At 33.1% G+C, this 16672-nt stretch overlaps 2 pseudogenes; both read right to left on the bottom strand.

Annotated features, from left to right (window-relative positions):
• Nucleotides 1-908: 908 nt before the first annotated feature.
• Nucleotides 909-3164, bottom strand: LOC145037497 (uncharacterized; annotated as a pseudogene).
• A 3069-nt stretch (nucleotides 3165-6233) lies between these two features.
• Nucleotides 6234-8125, bottom strand: LOC145036179 (uncharacterized; annotated as a pseudogene).
• Between the last annotated feature and the right edge of the window lie 8547 nt (nucleotides 8126-16672).

Raw genomic sequence — 16672 nt, 5'->3', positions numbered from 1 at the left:
CATTTATCTTTTTTTACTGCAATACGTGAATTAATTCACAATAATTATTTACTCCCTAGATGTTATCAACATCTACATTTTGTGCATCGTTTTTCACCCAAAATTAAATCAAACTTTGAGGAACAATGATAACTTTTTTTTTTACTGAAATATCTAACTTTTTGCTTCTCAAACATTTTTACCTTGAATTAAAACATCAACATTAAATAGCATTTTAGTTAATGTATTTTTGTATTATCCAAACTTGAGAAAACAGTAACACTGAAAGCTTCTTCATTGAATCAACCATAGTTAAATTTTTAATGCAACCATTTATTATTCATTTTACTGTCGAATGCATCCCTAATTCTTTTTTAAGTGCAATCAAAGTATAGCTGAACAACATGTAGCTGTCAAGGATATATGGGACTTAACATTCAAAAGTTACCACTGCAAGTAAGTTGAACCATTTCCTTGTTGTCAATATGATCCCAGAACCAACAGTTTAATCTTGCAAAGTGGTTATTTAGAAGTTACAAAAACAGAGGATTCATATTGTTATGGGAATACCAAAAAGTGGTTTTATGTTATCTTGTATGTAAACTTCATACTTAAACCTGTTCGGTGGATACGAATGAAAAGGTTTTAGCAAATAGAAAGAACGATAATTGCAACTAATTTGACGTCTCACAATGGAATATTGTATTTTTTTATGCAAAGAATTAAATACATATTATTCGTATGTTTAAATGACATGAAACTTATCTTGAACACCAAATGCTTAAATTGTTTTGACTTTTGAGCTTATCGTTATTTAGGCTTTTCATTTCGAGAAACAGTTATTGATTCTAAATAAGTATTGAGTAGATATTAAAAAGTAACATAAACAGGCTGCATATTTTAATGTGAAGTTGAACATAAATGGGACATAAGATGAGAAAAGTAAATAGATAACAATGAAGAACTAGCCATAATAATGATGAACTTAATATTGGCAAACAGAAATAACTAAATGATAACAAACTTGCAGACCAAAGATGGCCTAAACCATACCCTCTTAGAAAACCAAGAAGCCATCTACACAGTAAAACAAGAAGCATCCACTTCTTCCTTTGGCACAAGCTTACCAATCAGCTTAAGCAAAGAAGCATCTAAAGATCTAGCTTTTATATGATCAAGTAACATTGATACAGTTGAAGCATCAAGTGAGAAGCCTTTTCCTTCCATTTCCAGGAAAAGCATCTCTACCATATCATGATGAACATACTTTAAAATTCCTTGGAGAAGAACATTGTAAGTCACACTATCCGGCTGGCAGCCCCTTTCCTCCATCTTAAGAAAAAACTCTTTTGCTTCACTCACTAATCCTTCCCGACAAAAACCACTGATCATTGTATTATATGTCCAAACATTCGGTTGCAAACCTTTAACAGTTAGGTCATTGAAAAGGTTCCTTGCAATATCAAACTTCCCACTTTTACTTGCACCATCAATAAGTATATTATACATAGCAATATCCGATTTTATCTTATTCGCCCCATTCAGATGAAATAAAGTTAGTGCTTCATCCACTTGTTTGTTGTTTCATAGACCCTTCAAGACTATTATGTAAGTGGTTTCATCTGGAATCAGTTTGTGTGCTCGCATCTCATTAAAGAGTTCGCATGCATCTTCACAACGTCCAGCTTGAAACAATCCCTGTATCATGATACCGTAAGTGATCACATTCGGTTGCATACCACCTTTTTTAGTTATTTCATGAAACAAATCCATGGCTTCTTCTATCTTCAGTTTCTTGCAATACCCATTCATTAAACTACTATAAGTAACAACGTTAGGCAACAGACCTCGAGACCCCATCAAATTTAAAACTTCCCTTGCTTTGCTCATTTCACCTCGCAAACAATACCCATCAATAAGTGAATTGTATATCACTACATTGGGAACGTTGCCTTCTTGGATCATTAAGTTGAAGACACCTTTTGCATCTTTAACCTTACCTTCTTTGCAAAGGGAATCCACTAATATACTAAATGTATGAACATTTGGGGAGATCCTTTGCTCTTCCATTTCTTTAAGTATTTTATCGACTTCGTCCCAACGACACAAGTTACAAAGGCCATGAATCAAAGAGGTGTAAGTGACAACATCAGGTAATATGCCTTTGTGGAAGACCATTTCTTTGAAGAGGTTTAAAGCATCATCTACCATTTTGTCCTTGCAAAGGCTATCAATGATGGTGTTATATGTGACCACATTAGGTTTACAACCCTTTTCATCCATTAGTTTAAGCAAAGCAATGGCTGTATCATTGTTACCAGATTTGCAAAGTCCTTTAATCATAATGCTGTACATAATTGCATTAGGTTCACAAAGTGCTTCTTTGATCAGCTTCTTGAATAACCTTTCGGCTTTGAGAATCTATCTTCTAGGACAAGTCCATTTAAGAGGGTGCTAAAGGTGCAGACATTTGGTAATATATTGTGTTTGAAGCCATAGCCTAAGACTGCAAATCCTTCATTTGTGCAGTGCATTTGGCAGCAGCACTTGATCACAATGCTAATAGTGTAGGCATTTACAGGAACACCAAGGGCATTCATTCGTTTAAAAAGCTCAACCGAACAAGAATACTGTTTCATTTTGGTAACAGCTTGCAATAATTCGGTAAATTTGAAAACTGCGGGAAGAGGTTTCCTCTTAGTCATTTCATCGAACAGTTGGAGGGCATCATCAAGGTTAGTAATCTTCTCACTTATAGACCGAGAATGATTAACCGGTGTTTGACGATTACAAGAAGATGTTGAAAGAAACCGAGCTGAAATCGTTTTGGGGGTAAAAATTCCGGTGCCAAATTGTGAAAATGACGAAATGAGGGTGGAATGAGCAATGGATGTATCTTTGAACTTGTTGAGGGTATGAGAGACGACAGAAGAAACAACGTGTTTTGGTTTCGCTGGAAGCACCAAAACAATCTTCAAATGCGAGCTTCGACTACTTGGATTCACCATTAAAAGGGACTGGCCTACAACGATGAACGGAAGAACTCGTATTATTGAACTCGTTTGTTTTATCAGTGTAAGCTGGGTTAAAAAAAATATTACAAGAATCGTCCCTCTCGTGACGTTTACTCCTATTTTTAAAAATTAACTCGACCATCCTCATTTGCTTAAACCTGCATGAGGGACTAAACCGGTTGCGTGTATTTTTTAGGAATCTTAATTTTGTACAAAACCTGCAGGGGTGTTTTTGTCTATAACGATCTAACAATATAATATGTAGGCGTTATATTGTAAAGATATTATATTTTCAGAATGTCCTGTTTAATTTGTATATAACCACCGACTTTTTATACAAGGGAGCTGATAAATCCACAGCTTTTTTTTTTTATCGATCCACATACTTTTGCTAGTAATTGACCATTATGCCCCTAACTTAATTATACAATGTATTAAATATTCCAAGGTTTTTTTGGGAGTTGATTTGATTCTCTTTCCAAACACGACGCACAACCACAAATAGCTCAATCTTCCTCCTTCAAAGTTGCAATGTGATAAACTCATCGGAACGGAATACAGCCGGCAACTGTTCGTCACTTTTTCCCCTTCGAACCCATGTTGCTCCTATGAACCCAATTCGTATATCCTCCGTTTCCTCGTGATTTCCATACAGTTTTCAATTTTCCAGCGGACTTTTCCTTTTCTCCATGTTCTCAGATCCATTACCAGTACACTGGTCTTGAAGTAACCCGACTTTCTCGAACCAAAAGTGTGTGAAATTACCAAGTCGGACGAGAAGTTATTTGTGAAGTTTACGTGACAGCATTTCGGAGCTCCGATGATGCAGTTTTGGACGGCTGTCTTCCCGGTAAATGTAAACCTTATAGTCGAGTGGAGTGACCGGTGATGGGAATATGTTACTAACTAGTCGTGTTAAGAAACGTGGACTCTCCGATCACTGCATTTTGGTCCTTCAACACATTTACAGGGACGAAGATTGCAAAACGTATACGTCGGCTGAAGATTGAAGTGCCAAAGTAGGAAGGAACGTCATGAGGAAGAAGGAGTGTTAATTGGTTGCGCGCATAAAAGAAGACGTGTAACAATTAAAATCTAAAATACACTATCTATTTAAATAAAGGGTATAACCGTCCATTAGGTAACAAATTATGTGGATGAATAAAAAAAATCAGTGGAAGAATCAGCTCCCTTTATACAAAACATTTTTAAAATAACCAGTATGAGTTCATAATCAGTTGGATTTGGTTAATATCCGAAGATATGGAAATTATCTCGTAATACTACAATGTCCCAATGCACCTGATCTCAACTATATTTTCATATCAACCATTTATAAAGCAACAATTATCACTTCATCATCAATTGGATACATATATTAATTAACTAGTTTATAACCCGTGGGAACCACGGTTATAAAATTAATCAAACTTTTATAATAAAAACTCAAAATTTCAATAAGTTATTTTAAATAAATTATTAATTTAAGAGATTTTTTTATTATTTATGTGAAACTATAATCGTTGATTCAAATAATATGTAAAATTAATTTTTAATATATATATATATATATATATATATATATATATATATATATATTAGATATATTTTTTATTTGTGAATTAATGAAAACAATAATATAAAATTTAAAATTTAAAATAGAGAATAAATACATTGACAATAGCATCACATTAATCAGAAGGTTTAATAAATTTAAAATGGATAACTAATAGATTGACAAGTGACAACACATTAATTAAGAGGTCTAATATAATGACACATAGCAAAAGAACTACTCTTTTATTAGTATAAAGATATCTTAATATAGGGAAAGTTATCTCATCATAGTTGAAGTTATATTATAAGGTTTTAGTTTATAAATAGTAACTTATGTGAGAGGAGTTGATGAACAATACCCAGCTAACTCTATTTATCGTTTATCCGTCTAGTTTTTATTTTATACGTAAATGGTCATTGGATTTTGTTGACCTTCACACTTGTGGTCTATTTATTATTTTTTTTAAAATTTTGTCATTTTAAAAGCACCGATTTTAAGTTGCTTTTTTTTTTCTTCTAAAATCCCTGGATAACTTATTAGTTAAAGTTTGAAGAACAACAACATTAATCTTTTTTTACTGCAATACGTGAATTAATTCACAATAATTATTTACTCCCTAGATGTTATTAACATCTACATTTTGTGCATCGTTCTTCACCCAAAATTAAATCAAACTTTGAGGAACAATGATAACCTTTTTTTTACTGAAATATCTAACCTTTTTTTTTTTTTTTTTTTTTTTTTTTTTTTTTTTTTTTTTCTTTTTGCTTCTCAAACATTTTTACCTTGAATTATAAACATCAACATTAAATAGCATTTCAGTTGATGTATTTTTGTATTATCCAAACTTGAGAAAACAGTAACACTGAAAGCTTCTTCATTGAATCAACCATAGTTAAATTTTTAATGCAATCATTTATTATTCATTTTACTTTGAATGCATCCCTAATTCTTTTTTAAGTGCAATCAAAGTATAGCTGAACACCATGTAGCTGTCAAGGATATATGGAACTCGGTTCTTTTCTTAAGATTAACATTAAAAAGTTACAAGAAAGTAAGTTGAACCATTTCCTTGTTGTCAATATGATCCAAGAACCAACAATTTGATCTTGCAAAATGGTTATTTAGAAGTTACAAAAACAGGTGATTCATATTGTTATGGGAATACCAAAAAGTGGTTTTATGTTATCTTGTATGTAAACTTCATACTTAAACCTGTTCGATGGATACAAATGAAAAGGTTTTACTTCAAATTTTGCAAATAGAAAGAATGACAAGTGCAACTAATTTGACGTCTCACAATGGAATATTGTATTTTTTTATGCAAAGAATTAAATACATTTTAATACGTATGTTTAAATGATCAATACAAATATGAAAATTATCTTGGAACACCAAATGCTTATTTTGTTTTGAGCTTATGGTTCTGTAGGCTTTTCATTAATTTTGAGAAACAGTTATTGATACTAAATAAGTATTGAGTAGATATTAAAAAGTAACATAAACACGCTGCATAAGTTGAACATAAATGTGGCGCAAGATGAAAAAAGTAAAAAGAAACCCTGAAGAACAAGCCATAATAATGATGAACTTGATATTGGCAATCAGAAATAACTAAATGATAACAAACTTGCAGACCAACGATGACCAAAACCATACCTTTTAGAAAACCAAGATGACATCTACATAATAAAACAAGGAGCATCCACTCCTTCCTTTGGCACAAGCTTACCAATCAACTTAAGCAATGAAGCATCTAAAGATCTAACCTTGATCAAGTAACATTGCTACAGTTGAAGCATCAAGTGAGAAGCCTCTTCCTTCCATTTCCAGCAAAAGCATATCTACCATGTCATGATGAACATACTTTATAATTCCTTAGAGAAGAATGTTGTAACTCACAGTATCTGGCGGGTAGCCTTTTCCTTCCATTTGAAGAATCAATCCTTTTGCTTCCCTCACAAGACCTTCCCGAAAATAGCCACCAATCATCGCATTATATGTCCAAATATCAGGTTGCAAACCTTTAACAATTTGCTGATTAAAAAGAATCTTTGAAATATCAAACTTCCCATTTTTACTTGCACCATCAATGAGTATATTATATATAGCAATATCCGATTTTATCTTATTCGCCCCTTTCAGATGAAATAAAGTTAGTGCTTCATCCACTTGTTTGTTGTTGCATAGAACCTTCAAGACTATTCTGTAAGTGCTTTCATCTGGAATCAGTTTGCGTGCTTGTATCTCGTTAAAGAGTTTGCATGCAGCTTCACAACGTCCAACTTGAAACAATCCGTGTAACAAGGTGTTGTAAATGATCACATTCGGTTGCATACCACCTTTTTTAGTTACTTCATGAAACAAATCCATGGCCTATTCTATCATCAACTTCTTACAATATCTATTCAATAAACTACTATAAGTAACGACATTAGGCACCACCAGACCTCTGAGACCCCTCTGAGACCCCATGTAATCAAAAACTTCTTTGCTTTGCTCATTTCACCTCGCAAACAATACCCATCAATAAGCGAACTGTAAGCCACTATATTAGGATTTATCCCTCTTTCAATCATTAAGTTGATAATACAATTTGCATCCTCCACCTTCCCTTCCTTGCAAAGTGCATAAACTAATATACTATAGGTCCAAACATCTAGAGAGATACTTTGGTCCTCCATCTCTTTGAGAAAATTAGAGACATCATCCCAATGACATAAGTTACAAAGGCCATGAATCAAAGAGGTGTAAGTGACAACAACAAGTAATATGCCTTTGTGGAAGACCATTTCTTGGAAAAGGTTTAAAGCATCATCTACCATTTTGTCCTTAAAAAGACTATCAATGATGATGCTATATGTGACCACATTAGGTTTACAACCTCTTCCCTCCATTAGTTTAAGCAAAGCAACGTTTGCATCATTATTACCAAATCTGCAAAGCCCTTTAATCATAGTGTTGTACATAATTGCATTAGGCTCACAAACTCCTTCTTTGATCAGCTTCTTGAATAATTTTTCTTCATTGAGGATTCTATCTTCTAGAACAAGTCCATTTAAGAGTGTGTTAAACATGCATACATCTGGTAATATAGCACGTCTGAATCCATAGCCCAAGACTGCAAATCCTTCACTCGTGCAGTGCATTTGGCAACAAAACTTTATCACAATGTTAATAGTATACACATCAACAGGAACACGAACGACATTCATTTGTTTAAAAAGATCAATAGAACAAGAATAAATCTTAATTTTGGCAACAACTGGTTGAATTTAACAACTGACGGCAGAGGTTGTCTCTGTGTCATTTCATCAAACAGTTGGAGGGCATCATTAAGGTTAGTAATCTTCTGAGGATGATTAGCTAGTGTTTGACCATTGGAAAGTGACGTTGAATGAAATGGAGCTGAAATGGTTTTGGGGGTAAGGGTTCCGGTTCCTGATTGTAAAAATGATGAAGGATTTCTGAATGGAAGGAGTTGGGAATGAGTAGCGTAGGTAGCATTGAATTTGTTGAGGGGATGAGAGACGATAAAAGAAACAAGGTTTTTTGGTTTCTTCGTAAACGTCATAACCATCTTCCAAGTGAAATCGAGCTTTAACTACTTGGATATTCACCGTGAATGAGAGACTTTGAGTCAGAAAAATCGAGTTACTAGCTTCGTTTTCATTGGTGGAAAACCATGCTTATTATTTATTAGCTTATTTTGCAGAATAAACAATAAGCATCAAAATAAGCTGATTTTTAAGAATTTTCATCCAAACACTTAAACTTAATTTATTATAGTGGGAATAAGCAATAAACAATAAACACCTTTTTTTTCCCTATCCAAACACCCCCTAATATTTAATTCTAAAGTTGTTAGCTTATTGTTTCATTAAATTTTAAATATCTAATAGTTTTAACATAACTCACACACAACTGACTGTTCCCTTTACTTATCCGTTTGTGAAATCTGAATCTTGATATAACCAATTTATCTAAATTGGAAGCAACCCATTGTGTGCATCACCAAAGTTGACTCTTTTTAGCTTCAAAAATAAAAAACAATGGGAAATTGGAATAAGTTTTTTCAAACGTTACATGACTTTCACTTTTTCCAATTTCGTTTGATTCAATATTTTCAGTTTTCTAATTAGGTGTCACCATCGGTAGTGATGTGTACAGGACTTGAACCCGATTTTTCATTCTTTCTATTGAAATATTTGTTGATTTTATAGTACTGATACAAGAAAACATCACTTGCATTGAAGGGTTAATTTCAAAATTAGGGATACTTTAAAGAACAGGACGAGAGAATATGTGAAATGCTTTTCAACAAGAGTATATATGAGAAAGATGTCGTTCAAACAGTCGCAATTGCTATCATCATCAGGTGAATCAAATTTTATTGGTTTTGTATTAAGATAATTATAACATGACAATTATTTATCATTCTAAAAGTCATTAAATAATTATTTAAAAATAACTAGGAAAGCAATCTCAAGATAAAGAAAGAGGTTCAAGTTGACCTTATCTCCTAACATGTTTTAGTAAATAGTAGATGAATAGTGTGGTTGTCTAACTGATTTAGACCAATATCTAGAACTCCTACCTCAAAAAAACATTTGCTATGTCCATGCTATGTGATGACTTTTATTTGGCTTGAAGGACAAGTGAAATTACCAAATGATTTACACATTTACATTCTTTTGTAATCGGGTTTTTCAAACAATGTCAATTTTTTTTTAATCAACTATAGAAAGATAAGTTTATACCGGCAATAGCCTTGAACATGTTAAATGGTGGTTTTTTTTTTTTTTTTTTTTTTTTTTTTTTTTTTTTTTTTTTTTTGTATTTTTTTACCTGACCTTTGCTCTTCATGGTATAATAGAAGTTGGTGAAATGTCAAGGAGTAAGGTTGAAATTTTTTATTGAGTTGCATCTCAACCATCCCTTTCACCTTAGGATTTGGTTGCATAACATCCTTCAAGTACTTTTACTTTATTCTTTTTCTACATATGTATTTTGAAGTTAATCTATTAGGCCAACTGATAAAAGTTTACATTTACCTTTTATATATCCTTTTTAAGCTATAAGATTGATTTAAATGATTTATATGTTGATTCGGTGTATAATATGACTCTAATTTCATAATATGGGTGATGCCATGAAGTTTTAATCCGTTTCTTAGTTTTCATAAGCAAACCAAGTAGGTTGCTATTCTTGCCTCTATTTTTTTTAATGGCATCATAATGCTATTAACTTCCCATATTGTTTCACCTGGTGTAGCAATAAAAGCATCAGAATGCTTAGGCAGCTTTCCTTTTGTGCATACATGCCGTTGGTGGTCACTTCGCTCAATATCATCTAATGCAATCAATCACTTGTTCATATGAATGTTTGATGTATGAGTAGAAACTATTGGTTGAAATTTATGAATGTGATGATTTCAAATATCTTATTCGAAGGTGCCTTTTACATTGCTCAATACAATCATAATCTGATTTACACTAGTATATGTGTCATCGATACACATCATTTTACCTAATCACTTGCAAGGTTTATGATCTGTCATTAGGTTACATTTATCATTTCGCCATGCCTTGATACAAAATTCTGATTTGAAGGTGGAATGTATATTTAAGAATCAATAGATTCCAACTTTATATATTGAGTTTGATAGGCGTATTGCAACAAATATTATAAACAAAGCTTTAGAGTATTTAAATATAGCTTTTGATAACCTCGATAAGCCATTCTTTAATGGCAAGATCAGAAAGCTACATGAACTTAATAAGATGAAATAGTAAGTGGACATCAAAATCTCAATTACATCGTTATGAATTCAGTTTTAAAAAAACAAAATGCGTGTTTATTGTGAGTTTTGTATCCTGAAATTTCATACATATAACATAAACATATCCAAACCTTTAGATTAACCCTCCAATATGTACACGTATTTAATTTAAAATAAATACCGAAAATCAATGATAATAACCTCCAAATTCATCAAACATGTACTAGTTCATAAAAATAACTAATGTATTAATAAGCCTAATATCAACTATGAAAATCAAGGAGTAACAGATAAAGAAGCCTAATATTCCATTATGAATTTCACGTGATGGTTTGGATGATGATAGCATATTTTCATATTTTCACATAGCCGATTCTTTGCAACAAAAACCAGGTATATTAAGTATTTGAAGAAAGTTGATCACACCATAATTTTCTCCAAAGTATAATGGATTAACAAAACTGATATTGTAACATCCCAAAATTTGAGGCCAAAATTTTTATTTTTAAACAAGTGATTTATAAAATAATATATCAAAAATTTCCAAGATCATGTCAATACATAAAACCATGATATCATGTCTCAAAACCATATCATCTGAAATAATAGAATATCATAGTACAATCCCAGAAAACTCTAAGCGGAAATCATGTGTGTGTGTGATGCGTTGCTACACCGCCAGTTCCTTCCCCTTTGACGAAGAGGTACCTGAAACCAAAACTGAAAATGTAAGCACAAAGCTTAGTGAGTTCCCCCATCATACCACATACAAATCAACATATACATTGTCGGGTAATTCTGGGGCGCCCGACCTACCCATGTCAAGCCATTCTGGAGTGTTGCCCTACCCATGTCAAACCATTCTAGGGTGCTGACCTACCCATGTTAGGCCATTCTGGGGTGCCGACCTACCCTCCGGTTTATCTCAACCGATCACAGGGACTATTTCACCCCCTACCGCTAGCATAAAATTGTTGGATTAATGTCTAAGTCCATAACTATAATTGGTAAGACTTGACCCGACCCGACATGGTCCATTTGGGTTGCATGGCATCATGCACTTGGATAGACTATAATGAGAGAAATAAGACACTTATGGTTATTAATATATTATAAGTTCTAGTATATTAATAATAAGAATAATAAGATTATTTAATTAGTATTGATCAAGAATTAATCTAGGATTAATTAAGTGATCAAAAGAAGACTAATTAAATATATGGGTTGATTGTGCAAATCATACATACTTATATAGTGGGCTAATGCTCCATGGATTATCTAGTTGGGCCAAAACCCATATGATGCTCCATGGTGTATTTGAACCCATGGATCCAAGGAAATGGAAAGTCATGACAATTAGGGTTTACCCTAATTGTATAACTATATAAGCATCTTATTCTTGATCAAAATCGGCCACTAGAAAGAGTAAGAGAGGGCTAGCCGATTTCATGAAGTGTAGAATTCTCTCAAGTTATTCCAAGTGTATTTGGTGTTGTGTGAACCATTTGAGGTGTCACACTTGGGGCACTAGGCACTCAAGCTTCATGAAGACATTCTACATCAAAGAGGTATGTATTCTATCTTGTTATATTGATAGTTTTGTATGCTAGATTAGGATAATACCTTGGATGTTCATATTTGCATGTATAATAGAGAAAACATAGATCCAAGGTATTTAGGGTTGCATGTACACTTAGGAGTGTTAGAATGCTCATAACCCAACAATGGTATCAGAGCCTAGGCTTGTTTTCTTGTTATACTTGCAAATGGAGCTGAAAAATCGAGTTTTGATGCTGTCAGCCCAGTAGACTCGCCGAGTCCATGAAGGGACTCGACGAGTCCAAGGCAAAATGCATCCAACTCGCCGAGTTTTGTTCATGCACTCGATGAGTTGGACCCCAGACAGCATATCTTCGAGGTTTTTGGCTAGAAATGGACTAGGAACATTACCCTAAGTTGTTTTTGAACTTATAAACTTGTTTTTTAATGTGGTAATGTTCATGCTAATCCATTTTCAAAGATAATTGTCAATAGATTCATGTTTTGTATTAGTTTAAAGGTTAGACTAATTACATGAAAAAGTTTGATTTGAATTATCTTGTTCTTATGAGTTGCTCAGATTAATAGAAAAGTTGAATGAAATAGTTGTTTTCAATCCAAATTAATCTAAAAGTTGATTCTAAAATGTGTTTTTGTAACTTGTCCTCAAGTTATATGAAAAGTCACATTTAAGTTTCATAAAACTCATAAAAGTTGGCAAAGGTTACAAAAATGAAGAGTTTAGTTCTAATTAATTGGAGTTATGACTCCATAATTTGTCCTCAAGTTATGGAGGACCAAGAGTCTCTTCATTAAATAAAAAAATAAAAAAATAATGTAACCTTAATTAATTCCATAAGTTATAAAATAAAGAAAAGTTAATTCTTTATTAGTTTAAAGTCTTCCATATTTTGTCCACAAGTTATGGAACTTGAAGAGTTTTTGGATTAAAACTACTTTAAATACATAAGTTATAGAATTAATTAGTTTTGAATAGTTCAAAACTTGCCCTCAAGTTTTGGAATTTGAAAGTTTTATCATATGAATACTTTAATTCCAAGTTAGCCCTTAAAATTTTAAAAGTTAAAATTCAACCCTTATACTTTATAATATTATAAGTTAATAATATATATATATATATATATATATATATATATATATATATATATATATATATATATATATGTATGTATAAGAGTAAAGTCAGTCTTACCGCTAGTACGCCTCATTCACGAAGCCGGTCTATAAGGTGGGTATACGGTTGTTGCCTATAAAATGGCAACTTAATGGGTGTCCACTCTCACCCACCGCTTGCTTGACTGGTGGAGGGTCGTTAGCCGAACGGGTTTGACAGGACTATAATTCTCCCTTCATTAAAAGTATTAATGATAAATACTAAGTAACTAAACTCTTAATAATACCCAATCTTAGTTACTTAGGAAAAATGTGAATAAGGTGCTAATCCATGAAATTACACTTTGCACTTTGTTTGAGTTGGTTAGTGGAGCGCGTGTGGTTAACCGGCACACTAACTCGTATTTAACAAGGTAGGCAAAGGGTAACTTAATGTTTATCATAGTATCGATGGAGCGTGTGTGGTTAACCGGCACATCGATTAAGAGGTAAACACTTAAGGGTACCAAGTAATTTGCATGGTTACTTCACACCTTGTTTTGTGATCCTCGGCATCCCAGTCACAAAACCTGAAGGGCACACTCGAGATTGAAACATGCCATTGAACAGTTCAATGAATCTCAAAAGATCTAGGAGTTTCAAATCTAATTAAAACCTAATAATACATTTCGTTTATCTTGGTGGAAATTGGTGAATCGTCATTCACCTACCTTCAAATTGTTTTATAGCTTAGATTACGGCATACCTCTTCTAAGTTATAAAATAGTTTGTTGGGTCCTAGCCTTAATATTTCATATTGGGTGTCATATTAAGGACTTTAGATCAACTATCTTGAATATCTCCCAAAAGATGTCTGGTTTAGACATTTATGATCTTCCCAAATCTCTTGAAACAAGCTTTCCTAAATGAAGATGATGTCCCATGGAAATCATACTTCTTTCATCTCCTCCAATTATTCTCCCTAACCCACAAGTTCTTGAAAAGTTTAAGGTCACTCAAGCCCTATTGGCAAGGCAAGGTCTAGGTGTGATCACATCTTGGAGATGTAGTCACATATTGACAAGCCGGGAGAGTTGGGTGTCAAAGTCTTGAGAAAGTTGGTGGTTCAACTACTTTCTAAGTCACATAGTGAGTTCTTTTGGAACACCTATGAAACAGACTATGACAAGACCCTTAATGATCTTATTTATTTGTTAAGATCAACTTCCTCAAAAAACTTGATGGAAATTGACAATAGTGACACAGGAAATCCAGAAAAGCATTCTCTTCCCAATGGAAAGGGATCGGCCATAGTCAACTCGGTTGAACAAATGGTAAAGAGAAAAGCTAAGTCTGTGATAGTCCCGTGTACCATTATCAAAGGGTCCATATGTTTATATTGCCAAAGTAAGGGTCATTAGTTGCGAAGCTGCCAAATTTACCTAAGGATGTTAAAGTCAATAAGTTTGACTCTACTTCAGGTAAAGTCCACTATCTAACTCTGCTAAGTTTCTATTCTGAGATTCTTATTACATGATGTGACTGGGTCACATGTTGATGTTTTAAGAATCAAAGAAAAGTGAAGAAACTTAAAGAAAGAATATGCTGAATCTGATCGCATAAATGGATTTCTATCGTGTAGTTTGAAGATCGGATTCTTGAGCTACTTCTTATTGCTTAGGAATAGATAACAACAATTTTTCATATGGATTGTAAGGATAAGTTTTTCCGCAAAGTTTTAAAATAAAAGAAAAATTTTTGATTTTATTTATTTTAAAATATCCTTACAATGGCATTTGAGGAAATTTTGTTGCTTATATGATTCCATTAATAGCAAGAGTGGAAATATGAAATTGATTCTTTCATTTGTGGTAATGTCTAAATTTACCAAATAAGGAAAGATTCTCATCACCCAAGTCTCAATTGGACCGGAACTTGGAATCATGCAAGTTGTATAGCATGATGAATGAGAACTTTCAAGTATTGGAAAAATTAAGACTAATTACTTGTTCACATGGATGTGTGAGTCAAGTAATGGACTAAGGGATTGAGTACATAGTCATGTGCACTGATTAAGTCCACCACAAAAGATATAAGGCTATTCGTCATAGTTTACTAAAGCTCAGTAAATATGATTATACTTACAAGCTTAAGTGTAACTCTGAGACATTGGAAAAGGTTCCAATGCATGGCAGAGCGGATAAGAAGAATCAAATTAGGCAGAAGGATAAAAGTTTTTCAAATCTGAAAAGATAGGAGAGTACTTTAGTATCATCTTTGTGATCATCTTAATGATTAAGAAACCATATCAAAATTAGTTCTCTAAGGAAGTCTTAGTGCATTCTTATGACTAAGAAGAAGGGATCTTGAATTGTTGAAATGGTTAAATCAAGAAGATGAGTCATACTTCGTTCCAATACAAGTCTTAGAGTCATACTTCAAGATTGTAATTTGAGTGACATGTCTTTAAGAAGGTTTAAAAATACTTATCAAATGTAAGAGTAAAAGTTTTCTACTCTTGTACATTTGAAATTGGTAAGTTGTGATGTTTTAGATAAAACAAAGACCAACTTAGGCCAAATGTGTGAAGTGTTTGTCTTGATTAGAATCCACACTATCTCTTGGATGTTTGATAAGGGAGTCTTATAGGTCAAGAGGACAGTGGGAGTCTTAAAGGTCCTGAAAGTCTCAAGAACTAATCAAGAATAAAACCTAAAGTTCTTCACTAGCACACGACTTGAGGTTTATAACCTATCGTGTTGACATATTCTGTGCCCATTCCAGTTAAAGTTGGTTTTGCATATGAGTTCTTAGAGTTCTCAGTTTGTTGCACAACAACTTGGAAGCAATGGCAGGCCCTTGAGCTGCTAGGTGGCAAGAAGTTAAGATTGAGTTCAGTCCATATGAGTTTGGATTTGTCAGTATCCTTGTCTTGTGACTATGGTTTTGACAATTCACATGGATAAGAACACATACACCATTAAATCTAAGTGTCATAAGGTTTCTCTCCGATTCATGAAAATGATGGTGAGGAAACACTTTCACTAAGTAGATTTTAGTTAGATAGCAATTGTGATATTTGCATTCTCAAAGTCGTTAGTGGAGCGTGTGTGGTTTACCGGCACACTAACCTGGACTTGTGAGAAGTGGCAAAAAGGTCTAACCATTATTATTACGACATCCCTCTTCATAATTGTTTAGACACACAAGTGTGCTATCTAAGGGAAGGTGTATGCTTTTGATAAAGTTCTATCAAAACAATCTAGTATCGGAAATCTGAACTTTGGTAAGAAAGTCAATAAAGTATTGATTTCTAGAAGTCGAGCTTTCTGAGTACATGTCAAAGCTAGTGGGAGCATAAGTGCTATGCTAATAATCATCATGTTTGTGGGAGCATGATAATTATGATAAGTATTGCAAGTTAGCAATGTTAATTATAGAAAACAAAAGGTTTCAATTGGAAAAAGTTGTTTTGCTATAATTAAGGGAGAGGAATACTTCATCTCAAATCTAAAAGCTTAGATCGTGAGGTTTTAATCATTTAGTCAAGGATATATATGAATTTCATGTTGGAATGGCTCAACATAAGGAAATTCTGTATATGGGTCCATTATTTGCGTTCTTAAATTCGATTATGATTATGGCATCCCTTTTCATAATCTGAATTATGAGAACTTGGCAAATATA

Source organism: Lactuca saligna, chromosome 3, assembly GCF_052625555.1.
Source record: "Lactuca saligna cultivar CGN05327 chromosome 3, ASM5262555v1, whole genome shotgun sequence".
Taxonomy (NCBI): Eukaryota; Viridiplantae; Streptophyta; class Magnoliopsida; order Asterales; family Asteraceae; genus Lactuca; species Lactuca saligna.
This window is presented reverse-complemented; position numbering and strand designations above follow the sequence as displayed.